Source organism: Stegostoma tigrinum, chromosome 28 (genome assembly GCF_030684315.1).
Source record: "Stegostoma tigrinum isolate sSteTig4 chromosome 28, sSteTig4.hap1, whole genome shotgun sequence".
In the NCBI taxonomy this organism is placed as follows: domain Eukaryota; kingdom Metazoa; phylum Chordata; class Chondrichthyes; order Orectolobiformes; family Stegostomatidae; genus Stegostoma; species Stegostoma tigrinum.
Genome location: NC_081381.1, coordinates 15076180 through 15098846, shown reverse-complemented (window position 1 = coordinate 15098846; position 22667 = coordinate 15076180).

Genomic DNA, 22667 nt, shown 5'->3' with positions numbered 1-22667 from the left:
ATGTGGTTCAGTGCTAGATTCTTCTGTGAATTTCCTTGCGAGATTTTCAATTCATTGAAATTGCTATATGAATGCAAATTGTTGTTTACAAAACTATACAAGAGTAAAGCAACAATGAAGGATATTCTGAAACATAGGCAAATTGGGTTTCTAGATTCACTGAACTTTTTCAGTGAGTCTGAAGTTTTGAGCTGTCTGTGTTTGTGCTGTGTGTTGGAACTCTATGCTGATTTATGTTTTTTTAAGCACAGAACATGGGTGTTGCTAGCATTTGCTGATTCCTAATTACTCTTGAAGTGATGCCAGATCATGCAAATGTAGGTTTGGCATTGTCACTGCGGGTCTGCTTTTGACAAACCAGTGACCACTTCCATTGCCAAATGGAGTTTTGTTCAATGTCTGTATGACAGAAGGGAAGACAAACATGATGCTTTTGTCTTTTTCTCCGTGATACCTTTTAGTTTGCTGTTTACGGGGAGTGGAGAGCGACAGAGAGAGAGAGAGAGAGAAAGAGACACACAGAGAGAGAAAGAGACAGAGAACCACAGCACTCCCTGGTGGTGGGCTGTGTAAATGAACAATGTCTGGAATGATTCTTTGATCCCAGATGACATTTCACCCTGTCCGTGTGATCCAATAGGACCATTCTCTCTAACAGCAGACACCTCTGGCAACCACTAACCCAAATGTGATAGAGTAAGAGTTAGGGCTCTTGGATAGGTTGAACAGAAGTTTCTCTTCCAGTGAAGTCTATTGTTGTACTCAGTTCCTTTACCTGACCACAGGCTGTCAGGACAGGAGACTCCATGCCAGCAAAAATCAGAGGCGTGTGGAGCAATAGTAATATGGTACTCAGTCCTTGGACCAACACACATGTTGTAGATACAGGGGTCCCTGACGTACAAACATCTGACTTGTGAACGCTTGTTCTTACAGAAGCTATACAGGGGTGTAATTTTAAAGACTCAATGTAAGAATATTTCCTGTACTTACACTCAGCTGCTTTACATTGACCTGTTCTCACTAGTGTACAAGTGGACTCCTTTGGACTTGACTCTGAGAGATAGATACACATGTAAGACACGGAGGTCTGTTCCCTGCAAAGGACACTGTTACTTTACCTTCTTGTTGACCATTAAACTGTGAACCACATCCATAATATTGTGAAGGGAGGCTGACTGAACCTGAACCCAAATCAGCCAGGCCATCTGTTTGGGTTTCTTGTCCAAAATGTCAACAATGTCATCCCAGATCTCAGGAACTGCCATTCTAACAGTACTGAGAGGGCACCTCATGACAAGGACCACAGCTCAAGATTTAAGAACACAGCTCACCACCACCTTCACAAGGGCAATTCAGAGCAGGTAATAAATGATAGCATACCCAGCAACCCTCACATCTGGTAAACAAATTGTTAAGTCTTTCAACCCTGTCTCTGCGAACTCCCTACATTAATTATGGTATTCTCGTGGATTAGGGAGTGTTTTTGTACTGGTGACTCTCTGGGCTCTGTGTGTACATTCCTTTTGCGTTGATAGTCTGGCCCATGGTTGTGGTTAGAAACAGGTTGTTTGTTTAATATGCTTGTGTTCAGAAATTCAAGTGACTCCATATTTACTTTACATGTAGTAGATAAGAGGCTGAAGTATTGATTGTGCAGAAATAAAACCACCCATTAGGAAACTTACCTTTTATCATACATTGATAATTCTTATCTTGTAAGTTTCCGAGGACAGCATAAAATACAAAGGAAAAGAATAACCACACTAATTAACAGGCAAATCCCTTTCATTTTCTCCCATCCCTTCCTGATACGTTATAAAAGTGGTGAACCGAGCGCCGATAGACAGATTTGTACTGGCTGAGATTTTGCTTTTGTAGAGCTCCCAAGTCTCGTACTGTTTGTTACATTGTCAGACTGCAATGATCACTCTCCATCAGCATTCGTTCAAACTCTTTGCTCAACTTGATGAGCATTAGGTATCTCGGGGGTGCTGAGAGGAAGGTTAATGCTCTCACGTGTCTGTCTATTGATTATATTTTGTAAAGAAGCAAGAAATGATAAACTTTTAAGCAGTGGAAGCTAACCACCTGAAGAAAGTTTCAATAATCAACATATCGCACCTTATATTTGATGTGGAGGTACCAGTGTTGATCTGGGGTGGACAAATTATTTGCAAGAGATGACCATGGATAAGGTGGATTCATTCACAGTGTGCGAAAGGATTGTTTCCCAGATTTTGCTTTCTCCCAAATCAGCCTGCTCAGACATTTTACTATACACTTCTGGAACGGGTGGGATATGAACGCAGGCCTTCTAGCTCTGAGGTAGGGACACTGCCACTGAGCCACGAGACCCTTAGATTGTTTTCTATCATGGCCTTCCCTTGTATCAGTTATGATGCTAACTATTGGCAGCTTATAAATGGGTTCGTTGAGTCTTTGCAACTCTAACCCTGAGAAGGTGGTGAAAATCTTCCTTTCCAACTCAGCCTTGATTTAGCCCCTTCCCTCTCTCCCTACCCCTCCCTCACTTTCAATGGTGTGCATTGCCCACAATGGGCTTTGCAGGGAAATGTCTAATCAGCTACACGGCTGTTTCACTAGTGTCATCTGATAGCTAAGCACCAACGAAAAAGGTTACGGTGATTTGGTGGTGGAAAAGGCGTTTGGTTGTATGTAACAGCACTTCCCGATATAAGAAAAAAGGCATACTGAGCCCTGAACAGGCTGATTGAAAAATAATAATAAAGCAGACCCAGGGCTGTAGAGGGCTTCACATCTGCTGACTGTCTGCCCTTCTTCCACTGTTATGTTTGTGCTTGGGTGTCCTTGGACGGAGAGCACATGGTACCCATCAGTGCAGTTGAGAGTGCCATTAAAGAGAGGGATACACTGCAGGGGATACAGTGTTTTATCTCCCACTCCAGTTCCATTTGATTTAGACCCTTCCCAGTCTCTATCCCCACCCCCTCACTCTTGATGGTTCATTTACCCTGTAACAGGCTTTGCATGTAAGTATCTACCTGTCTACAGGTGACTTATTAATGGTGGTTAATAAATGAAAACAAGGGAGAAAGGTCAGGGTGATTAGGTGGTGACAAAGCTGTTTGGTTGTGTATGTTAACACTTTCAGATATAAGAGAAAAACACTAAGCCAGCCCAGCTCTCTACTGTGGGTGCCTTCATATTTTCCCTTGGGGCCTAGGGTGGAGGGTGTTGCATGAAGCAATCTTGTATAACCACAGATTGCAGTGATTCACAGACTCCAAGCCAGTGCAGCAAAATCTGTGGGCAATTGCAGCCTTTTTTTTAGCTATTTGAAAAATCTTTTGCTGTGTTTTTGGTCACACTTCAGCGCCATGCTCCTGATCTTTGGGCACCTGGTGCAGAGGGGTCTGGGCAGATCAGAGGATCTGGTTGTGGGTCTGCTCTGGGCCTGGCCAGGCTGGGTATAAACAGGCCTAGGCAGTGGGCCATGGATCAGATCACCTCCACCAACTGTCTACCCCACCCCCCCCCACTTCTGTGGCTATGTTCATGCCCTGTTGTCATTGGAAAGAGAGTGTGGGTGTCCCTCAATGCTCTTGATGCCTTTAGAGAAAGGTGGGATGCCACGGGCAATAGAGTGCTTCATTGCCCCCTCCAGCTCTATGTTAAATTAACACTTTCTGGGTCTCCCTCCACCACCCACACCCCCCAAGCTCCTCAGTTTTAATGGTTCACATTGCCTGTAACAGGTTTGCTTGTAAATATCCAGTTGGCTGTACAGGTGTTTTGCTAGTGGTGGTCAATAGTGTAAAACAAAGTCAGGGTGATTTGGTTGGGGGGGGGGGGGAAAACGTTCAGTTGTGCGTAAGGGCGCTTCTGGATATAAAATAAAAGTAAAGCAAGGTGTGTGAACTTCCGGAAGTGGAAGCCTAACAATGGAACACTGATCGACATGCACACAGCTCCCTTGTTGACCTACTGGGGGATCCTCAGGTTAGTCGCTCTGGATCAGTGGGACTGACAGTGCCCCACTACCAGGACCTTTGTGATATGGACCTGCTGACCCTGATTGGCCCCAAGTGGCTGTCTGAGCGTGCCCAAACCTGTGGACGGCTTTCAGGCAATGCCGTTGACTTACCAAGCTGGGACCCCTGACTGAAGATTGTCTCCCCTGACTTGGCAGAGGACTATTCACCTTGGACTTTGAGACATGCTCATTTGGTTGTTGCATGTGGAGTGTTTTTGCTGTAGGTGTGAGCATGACAAGGTGTCATACAACAACATGTCCACCCCTTGACCGGTCACCCCTGTCAACCACAACAAGCTGCCTGGCTTTGCAACTGGACTGAAATACGAGGTGAAACAAGAGAACTCTGCCTGAGGGGGCAAAGTACCAAAATTGCAAGACAAGGCAAGGCAGAAATACTCCGGGCTTTGAAATAGTACAAACTGATTGAGGTTAAGACAGCAAATGAGAAGCCTTGAGATCAGGATGGGCTGTGCTCTGTGAATAAAGGCATGCAGCTTGGGAATTATTATCACTTAAATAAACTCTGCAGATTCCCATGAAGAGATTTATCACAGCACAGAGAGAGGCCGATTGGCCCACAGACCCTATGTTGGCTCTCTGTAGAACAATCCATTCATTCCTTCTCTGTTTAGCTATTCTTCTCAAAGCTACATCTGTCACATTGTTCAGTTTTGATCAACTCTCGACTCTTAGTAACATTTCATTTTCCCTTTGGTTTTGCTGCTTGAGGGAACTTGCTGAATTCAAATTGGCTGCTCTGTTTGCAAAGTTACAGCAGTAACAATACTTCAGAATTACTTCACTGCCTGCAAAATGCTTTGGAATGTCCTCAGATTGTGTGAAGCACTCCCTCAAATGGAAGTATTTCTTTTTTATACTATGTTAGTTTACTCTATGTAACTCTTTGTTACATTCATCGATCCTTTCCCTTTTTTTTTCTCAATCCAATTTACGTTAAAAATAACCATATACTTACCTCATACACACCTGCTTCTCCTCTTATTCATTTTAATTCCTTTCTAAATGGGTTGTTCAAGATTGAATAAAAACCAAAAGAACTGCAGATGCTGTAAATTGGAAGCAGAAACAGAAATTGTTGGAAAACCTCAGCAGGTGTGGCAGCATCTATGAAGAGAAAACAGAGCTAATATTTCTGGCCTGGTGGCCTCTGACAGACATCTTCACATGATGCCAGACCTACTGGACTTTTCCAACAAAGACTGTTTTTGTTTTTGTTCAAGATTGAACCTACTATTGACATGAGGTCAGGGAGAAGCATATCTGGCTGAACTCTCATATTGGGTTACGCTAAGGACCCCATCGTTCTCTGTGCTAGTGACAGGTCATTTACTGCTCCAATGCACCATAATTGGGATTATTGGAATTATGCCATTGCAGCAATTTTGGACAGCCACAGGTTTAATAAGGATTCCTCCACGGGCTAATTGAGGATCATGGAATGTTTAGTCCATAGTTTCTTCACTGCTAATTGCCTGGTACCTTCCAATGCTGGTGCAAGTCAGGAAGTTTGGAGTTTTGTGAGTCTAAGTGGAAAAGTCCATGACATCGATCCTGATATTTGGAAATCTCTGTCATCAGTTGCCACATTTCCTACAATAATATTTTCCTAGTTAAAAGTGTCAAAAGTCATCAGTTCCTAAAGCTCAAAACTTCTGATAGACAGTGCTGAATTGCAGGCTGACTGCCAAATGTCTTCATGTTTTGTATTGCTCTAATCCATTGACGTCGGGCTGTACACAAACGGACATAAAGTGTAAACACCTTTAGAGAATGACTCAGTTGAATATACAACTGAAATTTGGGAAGCTGAAAATAAAAGTACATCGAATGCAAGAATGTAAACAGGTCTGGTGCTGCAATCATCGGCAAAACATCAACTCTGGTCTTTAAAACTCATTGAGAATCATTGCATGGTTACAGAGGATATTGGGTCATAGAGTCATCAAGTTAATACACATGGAAACAGGCCCTTTGGCCCACATTGGTCCATGCTGACCATGGTGCCCACTCAGCTAGTTCCAATTGCCCACATTTGGTCCATATCCCTCTAAACCCTTCACAGCCATGTACCTATTCAATTTTTTTTTAAATGTTGCTATTGTACCTGCCTCAATCACTTTCTCTGGCAGCCCATTCCATTTTCGCACCACTCTCTGTGTGAAGAAGTTTCCCCTCAGGTCCTTCTTAAATCTTTCCCCTCTCACCTTAAACCTATGCCCTCTAGTTTTCAATTCCCCATCCCTGGGAAAAAAATCTTCATGCATTCATCCTATCTGTGCCCCTCTTGATTTTATACACTTTAATAAGGTCACCCCTCATTCTGCATCAAGGAATAAAGTCTTATCCTGGCCAAACTTTCCCTATAACTGGGTCCATTGTGCCTGTGCCTGGCTAATAAAAAGCTAATAGTTCTGAAGGGGTTAATGTTCAGGTTACATTGGCTCTGCTCATTCTACTCATGTTTCACAGTGTGTGGGCAGAGATGAATTCCACTCTAGCTTCTGTAGGGAGTAATTGTATCTGTGGCATCTCCCTAAAGTCCTGGTAAGTACAAAACCAAAATTCTGTGGATGCTGGAAATCTGAAACAAACACAGAGAATATTGGAGAAACTCAGCAGTATCTATGGAGAGTGAAACAAAATTAATGTTTTGAGTCCAGCATGACTCTTCTTCAGAACTGAAGATCTGAAGGACAGTCATATCAGACTTGAAGCGTTAACTCTGTTTCTCTGTCCATTGATGCTGCTGAGTTTCTCCAGCATTTTCTGTGTCTGTCGTAGTAATTATGCTTGATCAATGATTGTGCCATCATGTATTGAACCTTCTTGTTATCTAAGAACAGTGCCTCTTCTGTAGATAATTTGTGATAATATATCCTCTACCATTGATCATTTGATAGGCTTAATACAACACAAAAACAAAGAATGATTGGTGGCAGCAAACTAACTGATGCAACCTTTACCAATTATCACAAACTGGTAGAGGTGAAAAACACCACAAGGAACCAGGATTGGTCATCTGGGAAAATGTACAGAGCCGAAAGCTAATCTCATTATTGGAGACCATGAGACCTCTGTCAATTGTTGTTAAAACCCATCAGCTTCACCCATGTCCTTTACAGAAATAAATCTGCTGTCCTTTCCCAGTCAAACTCACATCACAACAGAAAGAACAACAATAAGAAGGTAATGGTGATGGGAAATGGTGGTAGAAGCAAAATCCTCAATGATTCTTAATGGTTACATCGCAATAGGATGAGGCCATTTGATTTGACTCTAATTGTCGTGGTTATTTTACAGCAAGAAGGCAACAAAATACAGTGAAAAGCTTTCACTTGTCACCACAAAACGGTGCCAGTTTGAATAATTCAAGAATAAGGGAAAAAAGGATATAGCAAGAAGAGAACCCGTCAGTCCTGAGCCAGCTCATTACCATCGACGACGCCTGCATCGCCATCCCATCACCATCAGTTCATCGTCATCTACACCGACCCCAACCATCATCAAAGTCACCAAACCTCAGGCGCCATCTTTGCTGCTGGGCTGATACTTCTACACCACCACCTGCGCCAGACCAACTAACATCTCTCACATCTGATGAAGGGTCTAGGCCCGAAACATCAGCTTTTGTGCTCCTGAGATGCTGCTGGGCCTGCTGTGTTCATCCAGCCTCACATTTTATTATCTTGGAATTCTCCAGCATCTGCAGTTCCCATCATCTCTCACATTTCCCTTATTTATCCCCTGAACCTGTTCCACAACACAGTGGAACTGTGACTTAACTCCTTGTACCCAGTCTTGCTCTAAAATCCATTGTAGATTTGGTGAACGAAAAAAATCATGAATTTCATTTTTGAAACTAACAAGATGTCCAGCATTGACTGGAGGCAGTTCCAAACTGCAATCATGTTCATCTGTAAATATTGGTTCATTGTCCCTCAAAATAGCTTGGCTATAAACTTCAGACAATGCACCTGGTCCCAGATTTTTCCCAACCAGTGCAAAGATCTACCAATCCTTGTTTCTAAATCTAATAAGTGGCTAAATATTTGAAAAACAATAGAATTAGAAGGGTTTCGGGAAAAAGAAGGTGATCGGGACAGAATGGATTTTTCTACCTGAGGGTAGTCTTGGGTACAATGTGTGAATTCTTTGGTCAGCAATTTCTTTAGTGTATTCATTTTAATTTGTCCCAATATTGGCTTTCATTTAACAAGGGTGCCGGGAGGCTGATGAAATGATTGCATTATTTAAATAGCCTTGAATTTAGAATGGATTCTCTCAAACCCATCATAGACTATGCACAGTTAATTTATCATCTATTATCTGGAAAATATTTGCAATGGAATCATTGATTGTGATGTTAAACGAGATTAAATTTTAACTTTTCTTGCTGTCATGGGTTGACTGCATTTTGTGCCATGTCAGCATAAATAAAGTGTTTACTGAAAATGTATCCTTCGGATTTTGAAGGTATTTGTTACAAGTCTGGTCAGCCATCAGCTTATTGACTTGTAGTTGATTTTTTTAATCATTATTCTCTGTTACTTTGAAGGCATTCAAGAACACTTCTAAAAATAAAAGTTAACACTTTGTTAAAATGAAGGTGGTCCTGACAATCAATTGGCACACAGTCCCAATGTCTAATTCCATACTGTGGCTACTGGAAAGCACCCCTCCTGGTGGGGAAGGTGTCCTGTGATCAAGGGGTTTTTTTTCGCATGCCTCTGCATCTAGATGTTCCCATCGTTTCTGAACACATGGAATGAGCAGTGGAGTGTGTTGGATCGTGGAGCCATGTTGGGAAAGGGGAGAGAGCTCGTTTACCTATTTGGCCCAAAACCCAGAAATGAACTCACATGTGTTTCAACCTTTTAGGGAGCAATATCCTAATCCTGATCTGGATACCCACCCCATCTATTACAGATGTTTTTCATCAACCAGTTCAAGAGTGTAGTTACACACTCTGGAGCTGGTGGGACTTGAACTGGGCTCTCCTGGCTCACATTACCACAGTGCCACAACAGGCCTATGCCTATCTCTTGTACAAGGATTTCAGGACGCTGGAGCAATCTTACAAAATTGTCACAGACCTGTTTCTCACATGGCATAAGTACCACAGCGTGGGTGGGATTTGGAAAGAGAAGCCCATTTAGACAACAGTCTCTTAACTATATCACAGTGAGTTTGGAATCTGGTATATCTCATGAAAAATTATATATAAGGTTCACATGCAATAAGTAGAGATGTACAAAAGTCTCAATATGAAGACAGTTTTTGACCTAACCTTCCATCTGACCAGTCTATCTTGAACCCAAACTCTCAGGTGTGACCCCAAAACCGCACAACAAAAGATTATCCACTAGTTTGACTAGGCATTTCTCTAACAATTAAAACACCAGGTCTTCTCACGAAAGTTGAAACAGTCCCTCATCCATAGTCATGTCCTGAATACTAGTTTTTCGTCTCTCTTTTACATAATGTGTACCCATATGGAGCAAGATTGAAACAGAATTTCTGTGCCCAGCTTAGTTTGCAAAGAGCTTTTGTAAAGTTGTGGTGATGAGGGTTGGAGTTTACAAAACCAATGTAAAGAGGTTTGTGGATGGTGCCAGTGCCTCAAGATTAAGGAGGAGGAAAGCAGCCTTCTTCAGGTTACCGTGCAACAAAACCCTGTGAGTGACGGGGATTGAAAACTGGAACACACTTGGGTTTGGTACCTGCTGAATGCAAACAACCAAAACCAAGGTCCCGAACTCCCGTGGAGTTTGCTTGCCCTGACTTTGACTTGAAACCAGCAGAAACCTGGAAGAAATAACAAAAAAAAAATAAAATGTGAGGCTGGATGAAGACAGCAGGCCCAGCAGCATCTCAGGAGCACAAAAGCTGACGTTTCGGGCCTAGACCCTTCATCAGAGAGGGGGAGGGGGTGAGGGAACTGGAATAAATAGGGAGAGAGGGGGAGGCGGACCGAAGATGGAGAGAAAAGAAGATAGGTGGAGAGAGTATAGGTGGGGAGGTAGGGAGGGGATAGGTCAGTCCAGGGAAGACGGACAGGTCAAGGAGGTGGGATGAGGTTAGCAGGTAGATGGGGGTGAGGACTTGTGTTGGAAGCGGGTGAAGGGGTCAGTGGAGGGAGGGTTAGGCTCCCGGTTGAAGAAGTAGGCGTGGAGGCGAAGACGGCAGAAAAACTGCTCTATGTCCAATCGTGCTTCAAGACATGGTCGAGCAGTTTCAAGGCCGAAGAGATTACAAGAGAGTTGCAATGGGAGAGAGATTCCCTGAGGTTGGTCCAGAGGAAGGAGGGTAACTTCTTCAGGTTAGGCATCCCTGGAGGAGGCTTCGCAGTGAGGTCTGACCTATCCCCTCCCTACCTCCCCACCTATACTCTCTCCACCTATCTTCTTTACTCTCCATCTTCGGTCCGCCTCCCCCTCTCTCCCTATTTATTTCAGTTCCCTCTCCCCATCCCCCTCTCTGATGAAGGGTCTAGGCCCGAAATGTCAGCTTTTGTTCTCCTGAGATGCTGCTTGGCCTGCTGTGTTCATCCAGCCTCACATTTTATTATCTTGGAATTCTCCAGCATCTGCAGTTCCCATTATCTCTGAGAAATAACAAAAACACTGGTTTCCAGTTCTACTACAAGTCCTAGGCTCTGCTGTGATTTCACAGAGGAGAAACTCTGCAGAATGTCAATGCATGGATATATGTGCTCACACATGAAGCATTGCTGTTTGATTGTTAGAAGAAATTGCAGAGCTAACAATGTTTATTCCTTTCTGCACAACAGTATGAAGGACAGCAGCAGGCATTCTATCCTGTTAAGTTGCACTCAGGGAGAGTCCCTGATTTTGACTTGAAGAACTTCTCAAGCAAAACTTGAAAAACCTGGAAAGAAATGTTATGTGTCAGATCAGTTTTAGCAGCTAGATTACATGATATTAAGCATGAGTTCAACATTGCTTAAAGACCAAAGGACAGATATCTGTTTGACTCCTTCACTGATTTCTTTCCCGTACATACATTAATTTTCTTCATGTTGCTTTATATCCACGTTTTAATAGTTAAATCTTCACTTTCTTCACAGGCACAACAAATACCTCGCTTTCCTTCACATACATAATCTTTTAATGCTACCTTGCGAGCCAACAGCTCGCAAAACAAAGCTTCCCACTGTACTTAGGTATATGTGGCTACAATAAATGAAACCATTAAACTACCAGATGTCACAGCATGGTTGGGTCAATCCCTTGTCCTTACTTACAACATAATTATTAAGCAGGGGCACACACATATCAATGTTTTCCTGAAATTGCATTTTCTGTCTTATCTAGTCTGCTAATAGGTCACTGCTATCACCATTTAAAGATTGTGGCGGATCTGATTGTGACCTGATCTCCACTTCCTTGCCAAAACCCTCCCCATAACCCTTCAACCTTGAATATATTCAATAGCCCTGCATCTACCTCTCTCTGTGGTAAAGGGTTGGAAACAAAGCCAGAAAGTGTTGGAGAAACTCATCAGGTCTGGCAGCATCTGTGAGGAGAGAAACAGAACTAACATTTCAAGTCCAGAGACCGTTTTTCAGAACTGTTTATCAGATATTTGTTATGTCCGTGAAGAACATGAAGATTTAACCATTAAAACATAAAGCCATACCTGCTGAGCATCTCCAGCAATTTTTGCTTTTATTTCAGATTTCCAGGATCCGTGGTTCTTTGCCTTATATTAGAGATTTGGAAAGATTAGTTACCCCTTATTGGAAGAAATTCTTATTCGTTGCAATCTTCAATATCATGAAATACCTTCACTTTTTAAAATTCATTTGTAGGATACGAGTGTCGCTGGCTGGGCCAGCGTTTATTGTCCATTTCTAGCTGCCCTTGAGAAGGTGGTGATGAGCTGCCTTCTAGAACCGATACAGTGCTTCTGCTGTGAGTTGACCCACTGTGCGATTACGGAAGGAATTCCAGGATTTTGGCCCAGCAATTGTGAAGGAACTGCGATATATTCCCAAGTCAGGATGGTGAATGGCTTGGAGAGGAACATGAAGGTGGTGGTATTCCCACATATCTGCTGTCCATAGTTTGAATAACTAGTCAAAATTTTAGACAAAAATGGTTTTGATTTTTAAAATGTTTTTCACTCTCTTTCAGATTCTCCCTTTATCCGAGGTACGTGCTCCAATCTATAATTTGCTCCATAACAGTTTTGGAAAGTGATTTTAGTCTACTGTTTTTTGTTTCTTCATTGGGTATTTGTATAAAAGGTGTTTTAGTCTCATTGACTACCTTTTAGCAGATTCGTCGTCACCCTAATGGCAGGGTCCGGGAGGAGGGGGATGGGTGCGTGTGGATGTGGTGGTGGTTGGGGGTGTGATGAGGGCTGGTAGGAATCAATATAAAGATCATTGCCATTAATGGCAGTATCGGTGCACAGTGGTAGAGGAGAGATTCCCATCACCAGGACCACAAAATCTCTCTGTGGAACAGGACATTGTAGATCCATAGAATTCTCTACAAACCTGAAAAACAATTAAAATAAGTTCTCCCTACTCCAATGTTATAGCTCCCCTTCCACCTCCACAAGATACCAGGTCCCAGACCTGTTCTCATGAGATCTCCATGTGGATTGCCAGTTCAATCTAATCATTGTTTTCCACACAACGCAAAGAAAACAAAAAGTGAACTGTTGCATGCAATCTGAGGAGTAATTTTATTTGTTCTGAAGCACCAGTCACTGAAAATAAGCTAGCAAGTCCAACAGGCAGTGAGGAAGTAAATAGCATGCTGGGTTTCATTGCATGAGGATTTGATTGCAGGAACAGGGATGTCTGCTTCAATTGCGCAGGGTCTTGGTGAGAGCAATTCTACGCAATTTTGGTCTCCTGACCTGAGGAAGGATGTTCTGGCAATGGAGGGAGTGAAACAAATATTTACCAGACTGATTACTGAGATGGCAGGGCTGTTGTACAAAGAGAGGCTGGATCAGTTAGGGCTATATTCCCTGGAATTTAGAAGAATGAGGAAATCTCATTGAAACAAATAAAGTCCTAACAGGTCTAAACATGTTAAATAGATGGAGGATATTCTGGATGAGCAGGGAGTCCAGGATTAGGAGTCACAGTTTAAAGATATGGGGTAGCCCATTTAGGACTGAGATGAGGAGAAACTTCTTCACCCAGAGAGTGGTGAGCCTGTGGAAATCTCTGCCACAGAAATCAGTTGAGGCCAAAATATTGAATGTTTTCAAGAAGAAGTTTGTTATTAAGGCTAAAGAATGAAAGGATACGGGGAGAATATGGGAACAGGAGACTGCGTTGGATGATCAATCATCATCACATTGAATGGTGGAGCTGGCTAGAAGGGCTGAATGGCCTACTCCTGCTTCTATTTTATATGTTTTTATGTTTAATGATGGACAGTGCTCCACCGAAATGATGGTTGCTGTTCGTTTAATGGTTATCTGTCACAGAAAGGACTGATGAGCAAAGTCTTTCATCCAAAACCATTGCTCACAAAAGTTGGGCTTGCAGGATTGAGCTTTCAGCCTGACTGGTTTTAGGAATGAGCGTAAGGGGAACCTGAGCATTACATAGCCGGCCAGCACTGCCGCATTCTGACTCTGACACTGGTGTAAAGTCCCCACCCCTACCCAACCAAACTCATGAATGGACAGGTCGTGACAGTCTCCCTGCCCTGTCTCAATGCTCTGGTGACCGGGCTACTCTCTATGCTTTACAACAAGCAAGCACAGGCACAAGGGGCCAAAAGGCCTCCATGTGTATTGTAACCATTCTGTGATTTCGAGAGGGACCACATTCCATCTGATTATGCTTCCTGCTGTGCAGACCTCCAAGGTCCATGTGAGGCAGTGGCTTTGGAATCGGGTCAGTATACCAACTGGTGTGTGCTAAAAAGGTCTTTCTTCTTTCACTTTGCATTCATGGGAGTTTGCTGAGCAATTGATATCCACATCCCCTGAATAAATGAAAACAAATTGTTTCGCTTTTTATAAAGTAGTGTCTAAGAGTAAAGAGCTTCTTGAACCTAACTCAGGTCTCTGATTGACCGCCTTAGGGCCTGTCATTTGAACCTAACGCAGGCCTCTGATTGACCACCTTAGGGCCTGTCATTTGAACCTAACGCAGGCCTCTGATTGACCGCCTTAGGGCCTGCCTTCTTGTCTATTGCCTTCTGTTGAACATGGAATCTTGCCAGTTGCCAGTTAAGGGGACAAACCTGGTCCTAATTCCAGCTGAGTGGTGGGACTCAAATACTGTTTCCGGCCTGAAATGAAAAATCCAACCCACGGCTGGTTTCATATCTTTCAAACAAAAACAAAGCAGGAAGCAGTATATGGCTCAGTGGTTAGCGCTGCTGCCTCACATCATCAGGGACCCGGGTTCAATTCCACCCTCGGGTGACTGAGTTTGTACGTTCTCTCCATGTCTGCTTGGGTTCCTTCAGGTGCTCCAGTTTCCTCCCACAGTCCTAAGATGCGCAGGTTAGAGTGACCATGATAAATTGTTGAAAGTGTCCAGGGATGTTTAGGTTAGGTAGATTAGCCGTGGGAAATGCAGGGTTACAGGAATAGGATGGTTGGGGTGGCCATCTGGGTGGGATGCTGTTTGGAAGGTCAACGTGGACTTGAGCAGCTAAATGGCCTGCTTCCACACTGTAGGGATTCAATAAGGCTATCCAGTGGTACTAAAGAGTCACCTGTATCCCCAAGGAAGGCACGCATAACCCTTTGCCTAGCAGTGAGCAGAATCTCTTGAACCACACCACACAAGGCAATGATGATAATCCTTCCTACTATTGTATGAGATTGGATGGTCACTTCTGCACAAACAAGTGAAGGTCGATGATATGGAAAACCCAGCAGAGCCTCATAATCTTTATTGTGCTGCTTGCCCCTCCATCTGATGTATTGGAAAGTAGTCCGAAGAACCGTTCCAGATATTTCACCTGTGTAATTCTCATTAATTTTGAATTTTAACAAAAACAATTCGCTGGAATGACCAACCAAGAGTTTAGGCTCTGGCCCACTTGACAGGTAAAGTCACCATAGTCTTACCAAACCATCCAGCCAACAGAGATAACCAGCCCCTACTGGCTGGTTTGTGATGCAGAGTGGCACCAACAGCATGGGTTCAATTCCCACACTGACTGAGGTTACCATTGAAGGACCCACTTTCTCACCCTCTCCCCTCATCTGAGGCATGGTGACCCTCAGATTAAACCACCACCAGTTGACTTTCACTATAGTGATTTTCCCTGTCCATTTAGCCAGAGCATAATCTTTTAGTTGTGGTTGTAATGAGAGAGTGCCCTTATTGGACAGGAACCTCATTGAGACTGACGATTTCACGCAACACAGAAGGAGTGTTGGATTGTCAGAGGTGTGGCTTTTCTACTTTAAACAAGAACAAAATATGTGTCTTTGCCAGCACATTTCCTATAAAACTGGCAATTTTTAAAAAGGTTAATTTGCTTTATTGTTTGTTGGAACTTGTGTTGTGGAATTGGCTGCTGTGTCTGTCCATGTTACAAGTATGACATTTTGACAGTGCTCGGAAAGCATTTTTCCAAAGCACAGACAGAAAAAAAAACATATAATAGCACTGCTAGGCTTCCTATTGCCCGTGGACTGCAGCAGTTCAAGAAGGCAGCTCATCACCACCTTCTCCAGAGAAACGTGGCATGAACATTAAATTCTGGCCTTGCTGGCAGTGCTTACATCACAAAATCAAATAAAAGAAGAATGTATATGGGGGCATTTTACCTTTAGTTCCATTTCCAAATTAGATAAATCTAATAAGTCAGACAGTTGATATTATTTCAAAGGCAGATTGGGAACATAATTAACCTATAATATTCTTCTAGATTTACCATTTTGTTAACATAGTAGAGGACTTTACAAAGGCACATTGACTTATTTATGACTTGTTAAAGTTAATAAAATATTAAATTCATTAAAACAAAAGTCAGGTGGAAGCAGGTTACTCTTAGCTACATATAGTCTTGGCATCTTAGAGCCACTTAGCACAGAAACAGAGCTTTTGGTCCAAACAGTCCATGTTGAACATAATCCCAAACTAAACTGGTCCCACCTGCTTGCGGATGGCCCATACCCCTCCAAACATTTCCACTTCGTGTACTTAGCCAAACGTCTTGTTGAATCTTCCTCTTGCCTTTTATCTTCTTGATCCCACCTGGTAAAATATTCCAAACATTTATTATTCTTGACTATAAAAGCTGAGAATTTAAGCCCTGAATTTAGAAATGATCATTGTTTCATGTATCAGGACAAATTAAATGGGAGAAGAGTGGTTGTGAATAATAGATCTTCACATTTCTTATAGAAATACATGGTTTCCAGATTCATTTCATTTTTGCAAAGTGAATCAATTTCGAATGAAGAAGGTCCTTTCGAAGCAACAGCCCTATTATCCCACCATTTGCAGCTTCTTAACATACACTTAGAAGAGGCTTCCAGGACCTCAAGTTAGCATCAAGAAGGCCGGGTGAGCACGTTATATACAGCTACCAATTTAAACTATTTGGAAGTTACTAAAGAATCTTATTTTGTTAAAAGCAATATACTGCAGATGTTGGAATTTCAAAACATGGAGAATGCTAGAGAAACTCTGTAGGTCTGGCAGCTATCTGAAGGTACAGAAACAAAGTACTAGCATTTCTAGTCCAGTATTGATTCTTCCTCAAAACTTTGTTTTGCTATTTGTTGATGGGACTAAGATGTTTATTTTTCTATTTTATTTTTCCATAATGTATCAGCTGTGGTGCCGTCAAAACCAGACCCTGAGCCATTTGTTCAAGTCTCACTCCAGAGTTGGAGCACAGAAATGGAAGCTGACATACCAGTAACAGTAATGAGGGTTCAGTATTGCGGTACCAGTTTTTGGAAGAGATTTTAATCTCATTTACCTACTTGGGTGGATGTACAAGACCTGAAGGCACTATTTTGAGGTGCAGGAGCATTATCCCTTTGGTTCTGGCTAATATTTGTCTCTCAACCAACATCACAAAATCAGAGAGACTCAAACAGACAGATGTAGTGCCAAAACAATTACATTTATACAGGGCAAAGTCCTGCATGCCACACAATAGGGTCTTCTTCGTCCTCTTTGTACCAATATATCTCAGCATAGTTCCTAGTTCCACAGCTGAGCTGGAGGACAGCCTGCTCAGCAGTGGAGCCCATTGGTCCTGGAGGTCTGGGTAGGAAACTCTGAGGGTTGTTGAGTTTGGATGGCCGAGACACACTGAGGGTCTCTTTGCCAGAGACGTATGGGCCCTTCCAGGGTTGAAGTTCCAAGGTTCAGAATGGGCAGGGTAGGCAAGATGGAAACAGAGGAACCAGTCGGCTCTACAGGGTTCTTAGAGGCCTGTGTGTGATTTCTCCTCCAGCAGGGTGCCCCTAGCATTGCTTTCTCTCTCTCTCTCTCTCTCTCTCTCTCTCTCTCTCTCTCTCTTTCTCTCTCTCTCTCTCTCTCTCTCTCTCTCTCTCCTTGGGAGGAAGGAGCACCTGGGACACAGCAGGCTATCCATCCCCTATCACTATCCTGAGGCCAATGGCTTGGATGATGGAGCATGGGTGGGTGCGCCCACCCCCCTCCTTGCAGAACTGTGGGTGCTGATTCCCACAAAAACTGTCAACCTGTCCATGGAAGCAGCCAGACAATTGCATGGCTCGCTACACTGCCGCAGCACCTGGGCAATGAGGGCCATTGTCTCCCATATTCCTGTCTGCTGTCCCTCCATGTGCATGTGGGTGAAGTCCCTAATTGTCCATACCATGGCGTCCTCTCCTGCCAGGGACTGAGCAGCCACCTGGTCTCTGGCAGTCCTGCCCAGTGCCAGTGGCCTGGAGTGACCAACACCCCCTCAGCCAACTGCAGGCCTGTCACAATGACGTGATCACCAGCTTGTGTCCCCAAACTTTCTAAAATGAGCATTCCCACTGAGTTGTCAGTCTCTAACGAATTTGTTCAATAAATTTACGGTAAGTTAATCTGCTGGGTTGTGGGGCTAGAATCCTCCCACAAACACAGTGCAGCCAAAGAAACTAAGATTCAGCCATCGTATTTGTCCTCGCGTAGGAAGACACAAGACACAATTTTAAAATCCAAGGGTCCAGTGAGAACGTGGAACTTACAGAAATAGGTATTAGTGAAATGGTAGCATTGGAAGAATTGATGAGGCTGAAAGCTGACAAATCTTGGAACCCATTCCTAAAGTTTTGAAAGAGATGGCGACAGAGATTCTGGATGCTTGTAGATTATCTTTCAAAACTTTGTTAATTCTGCAACGGTGACTGCAGATTTGGAAGGTTGCAAATGTAGCCACCACTGTTTGAGAAAGGACAGGGAGAGAGTACAGGGAATTACTGACCTGTTAGCCTGGTGACAGTCTCAGGTAAAATATTAGAATCTAATGTAAAGATTGTAACTACTGGATGTTTGTAAAATTATTGTCTGCTTAGACAGAGTCAACATGGACATATTAAGGGGAAATTATGTTTGAAAAATCTGATAAGAGTTTTTTGAGGATATTAGCAACAGAATCAAAAAGTGGGAACCAGTGGATGGGGTATGTTGGGATTTTTAGAAGGGTTTTGATAAAGTGCCACTTTAGCAAACAAAATTCAAACACATAGATCAAATCTGTATTCTTAATTCTTACGCATTGGAAAGATGACAGCCACCTGAAGTGAAATATTGCAGACGAAATGTTTCCCTCACTGTAAATTGGGCACGGTTGAATTTTTACATAGATAATCAAATATACTTAGCTCTGGAAATATCAGTCACAGTATAATGGACCCACTGATCTGACCCAACATTGTGCAATAATTTTATTTGTGAATATCTGCAGGCTACACTCATTTAAGGGAACAATTTATCCATGTTATACTCCACTAATACAATGTTTTAAAATCTTAGTATTGTTTTGCTGATGTTATTTTGTATCCAATCAATTGCCAGACTATCATCACATGGAGGTCATTCACTCCTCTATTTATAGCGATGAGTGTGGCAACATGTGTCTGATTTAATTCTTGTTCTTATATCAAATGGATTCAATTAGCCAGTGCCACCTGATTTCCTAGGCCTGTGACAGCGGTGTGCTGTAAGGATCAATGCTGTGTCCACTGCTTTCATAGAACATAGAACTGTACAGCACGTTACAGGCCCTTCGGCCCAGGATGTTGTGTCGATCTTTTACCCTGAACCTAATGTCTATCTAACCTCCACCCCTACCTTATACTGTCATCCATATGCCTATCAAATAGCCGCTTAAATGCCCCTAATGAGGCCAACTCCACTATCCTCTCCGGCAAAGCATTCCATGCCCTGACCACTCTCTGAGTAAAGAACCTACCTCTGACGTCCCCCCCTATATCTACCTCCACTCACTTTAAAACTATGGCCCCTTGTAATAGCTTTCCACCCTCAGAAAAGTCTCTGGCTGTACAATCTATCTGTACTTCTGATCATTGTGTACACCTCTATCAAGTCACCTCTCACCTTCATTGTTCTAAAGAGAAAAGCCCTAGCCCTCTCAACCTTTCCTTGTAAGACCTTCCCTCCATTCCAGGCAATATGCTGGTAAATCTCCTCTGCATCTTTTCCAATGCCTCGACATCTTTCCTGTAATGTGGCGACTAGAACTGGACACAATACTCCAGATGTGGCTGTACTAGGGTTTTGGAGAGCTGGAGCATAACTTCACGGCTCTTGAACTCAATCCCTCTTTTAATGAAAGCTAACACACCATATGCCTTCTTAACAACTCTATCCAGCTGTGTGGCAGCTTTCAGGGAACTGTGGACATGAACCCCAAGATATCTCTGCTCCTCCATACTGCCAAGAATCTTTCCATTAACCCTGTATTCTGCTTTCAAATTTGTCCTTCCAAAGTGAATCTTTTTTTAACAATTTTCATTGTTAAAATAAATGATAAATAAATTGATGTGAACATAGGAGGTAGGGTCAGTAAGTTTGTAGATGACACCAAAATTGCTGGTGTGGTGGACAATGAACGAGGTTATGAGGAAGGACAATGAAGAGTACAAAGGCACCTTGATCACATGGGCCAATGGGCCAAGGAGCGGCAGATAATGTGAAGTGTTGCATTTTGGTTAGGCTAATCAGTGCAGGACTTAAACAGTTAATGATAGGGCACTAGGGAGCGTTGCCAAACGGAGACCTGGGGGTGCTGGTGCATAGTTCCTTGAACATGCAGGCGCAGGTAGACAGGGTGGTAAAGAAGGCATTTGACATGCTTACCTTCATTGGTCAGTGCATTGAGAATAGAGTTGGGATATCATGTGGTAGCTGTACAGGACATCGGTGAGACCACTTTTACAACAGTGCATTCAAGATGATGTTAAATTTGAAAGGGTAGAGAAAAGATTTACAAGGGTGTTGCCAGGATTGGAGGTTTGAGCTATAGGGAGAGGCTGTGCAGGCTGGGGCTATTTTCCCTGAAATGTCAGAGGCCGAGAGGTGACTTTATAGAGGTTTATAAAATCATGAACAGCATGGATAGGGTGAATAGCCAAGGTCTTTTTCAAGGTTTGGTGGTCCAAAACAGGAGGGCGTAGGTTTAAGGTGAGAGGGGGAAGATTTAAAAGGGACCTAAGGGGCAGCTTTTTCATGCAGAGAATGGTGTGTGGATGGAACAAGCTGCCGGAGGAAGTGGTGGAGGCGTGTACAATTACTGCATATAAGAGACATTTGGATAACTGTATGAATATTTAGAGGGATATGTGCCAAATGCTGGCAAATGGAACTAGGTCAGTTCAGGATATCTGGTTGGCAACAACATGTTGGACTGAGGGTCTGCTGCTGTACTGTAACACAAAATGATTAGGGTAATATGCTAATGTGAATTGAGCATTGGTTAACAGGCAAGAAAGTAAGCATAAATGGGTCATTTTCAGGTTGGCAGGCTATCACCAGCGGGGTACTGTAAGGTCAAGTGCTGAGGGCCCAGCCGTTCACAGTCTCTATCAAAGCTGTGCATATGGGAACCAATTGTAGTAATTTAAGAGGTTAAATGGCCTACTCCTGCTCCTATGTTCCTAATTAGAGGACTCGTTTTGTTAGCAAGTACCTTGTCAGATCATATGTCAGTATTTCATGTTCTTTGTCATTTTTCTTTTCACCCCCTGAAGTTGACTGGTACCAAATCTTGCCTGATCATCATCAATGTTCCTTGGGCCATCTACTATGTTCAATTTGCCATACAGAATTATGTCTCTACTAGTTAAAAACATGCTTTGGACAATTTCCCAAAACATTTTTATCATGCAGTGAAGCTCATAGCAACAGCAGCAGCAAGTGTGCCTTAAGGCTGCACGTGACTCTCAGCAAATAATTTTGATGCCTTGCCAAGTGAGTCGCATCTGCAGAGCTTAGGCCAGGATGGAATTTGTTTTTTTATAAAAGATACGTGATAGCAGCCTCGTTCCCCATGTCCTCGATAGTCTTCCATCTAGATCAGTAACAGCTTCTTACATTTCCATTAATAGTATTTATGAACATGTGGTGCCCTGCTGCTTTGAGCCTTGGGACGTCAATAAATTTTAGGGAACAAGATGAAAATCCCTCTCATCTCAGCAAAGCAGGACCGGGTATCAGACTACTCAGCAAACAGGGCCTGTTCCCAACCTTACTATTTGCAATTATATCATGTTTAGAAAATATTGACTCTGAAGGTTTGTTTGAATTTGTTGCCTGAATTTGTGCACTGTTATTCAACTCCAACATTAATCTGGGAGTTTTTATGCACCATATTACTTTCTACAGGACCGCAACTTTCCCCCCACAGTGATCGAGAACGCCCTTGACCGCGTCTCCTGCATTTCCCGCGACACATCCCTCACACCCCGCCCCCGCCACAACCGCCCCAAGAGGATCCCCCTCGTTCTCACACACCACCCTACCAACCTCCGGATACAACGCATTATTCTCCGACACTTCCGCCATTTACAATCCGACCCCACCACCCAAGACATTTTTCCATCCCCTCCCCTGTCTGCTTTCCGGAGAGACCACTCTCTCCGTGACTCCCTTGTTCGCTCCACACTGCCCTCCAACCCCACCACACCCGGCACCTTCCCCTGCAACCGCAGGAAATGCTACACTTGTCCCCACACCTCCTCCCTCACCCCCATCCCAGGCCCCAAGATGACATTCCACATTAAGCAGAGGTTCACCTGCAAATCTGCCAATGTGGTATACTGCATCCACTGTACCCGTTGCGGCTTCCTCTACATTGGGGAAACCAAGCGGAGGCTTGGGGACCGCTTTGCAGAACACCTCCGCTCAGTTCGCAACAAACAACTGCACCTCCCAGTCGCAAACCATTTCCACTCCCCCTCCCATTCTCTTGATGACATGTCCATCATGGGCCTCCTGCACTGCCACAATGATGCCACCCGAAGGTTGCAGGAACAGCAACTCATATTCCGCCTGGGAACCCTGCAGCCATTTGGTATCAATGTGGACTTCACCAGTTTCAAAATCTCCCCTTCCCCTACTGCATCCCTCAACCAGCCCAGTTCGTCCCCTCCCCCCACTGCACCACACAAC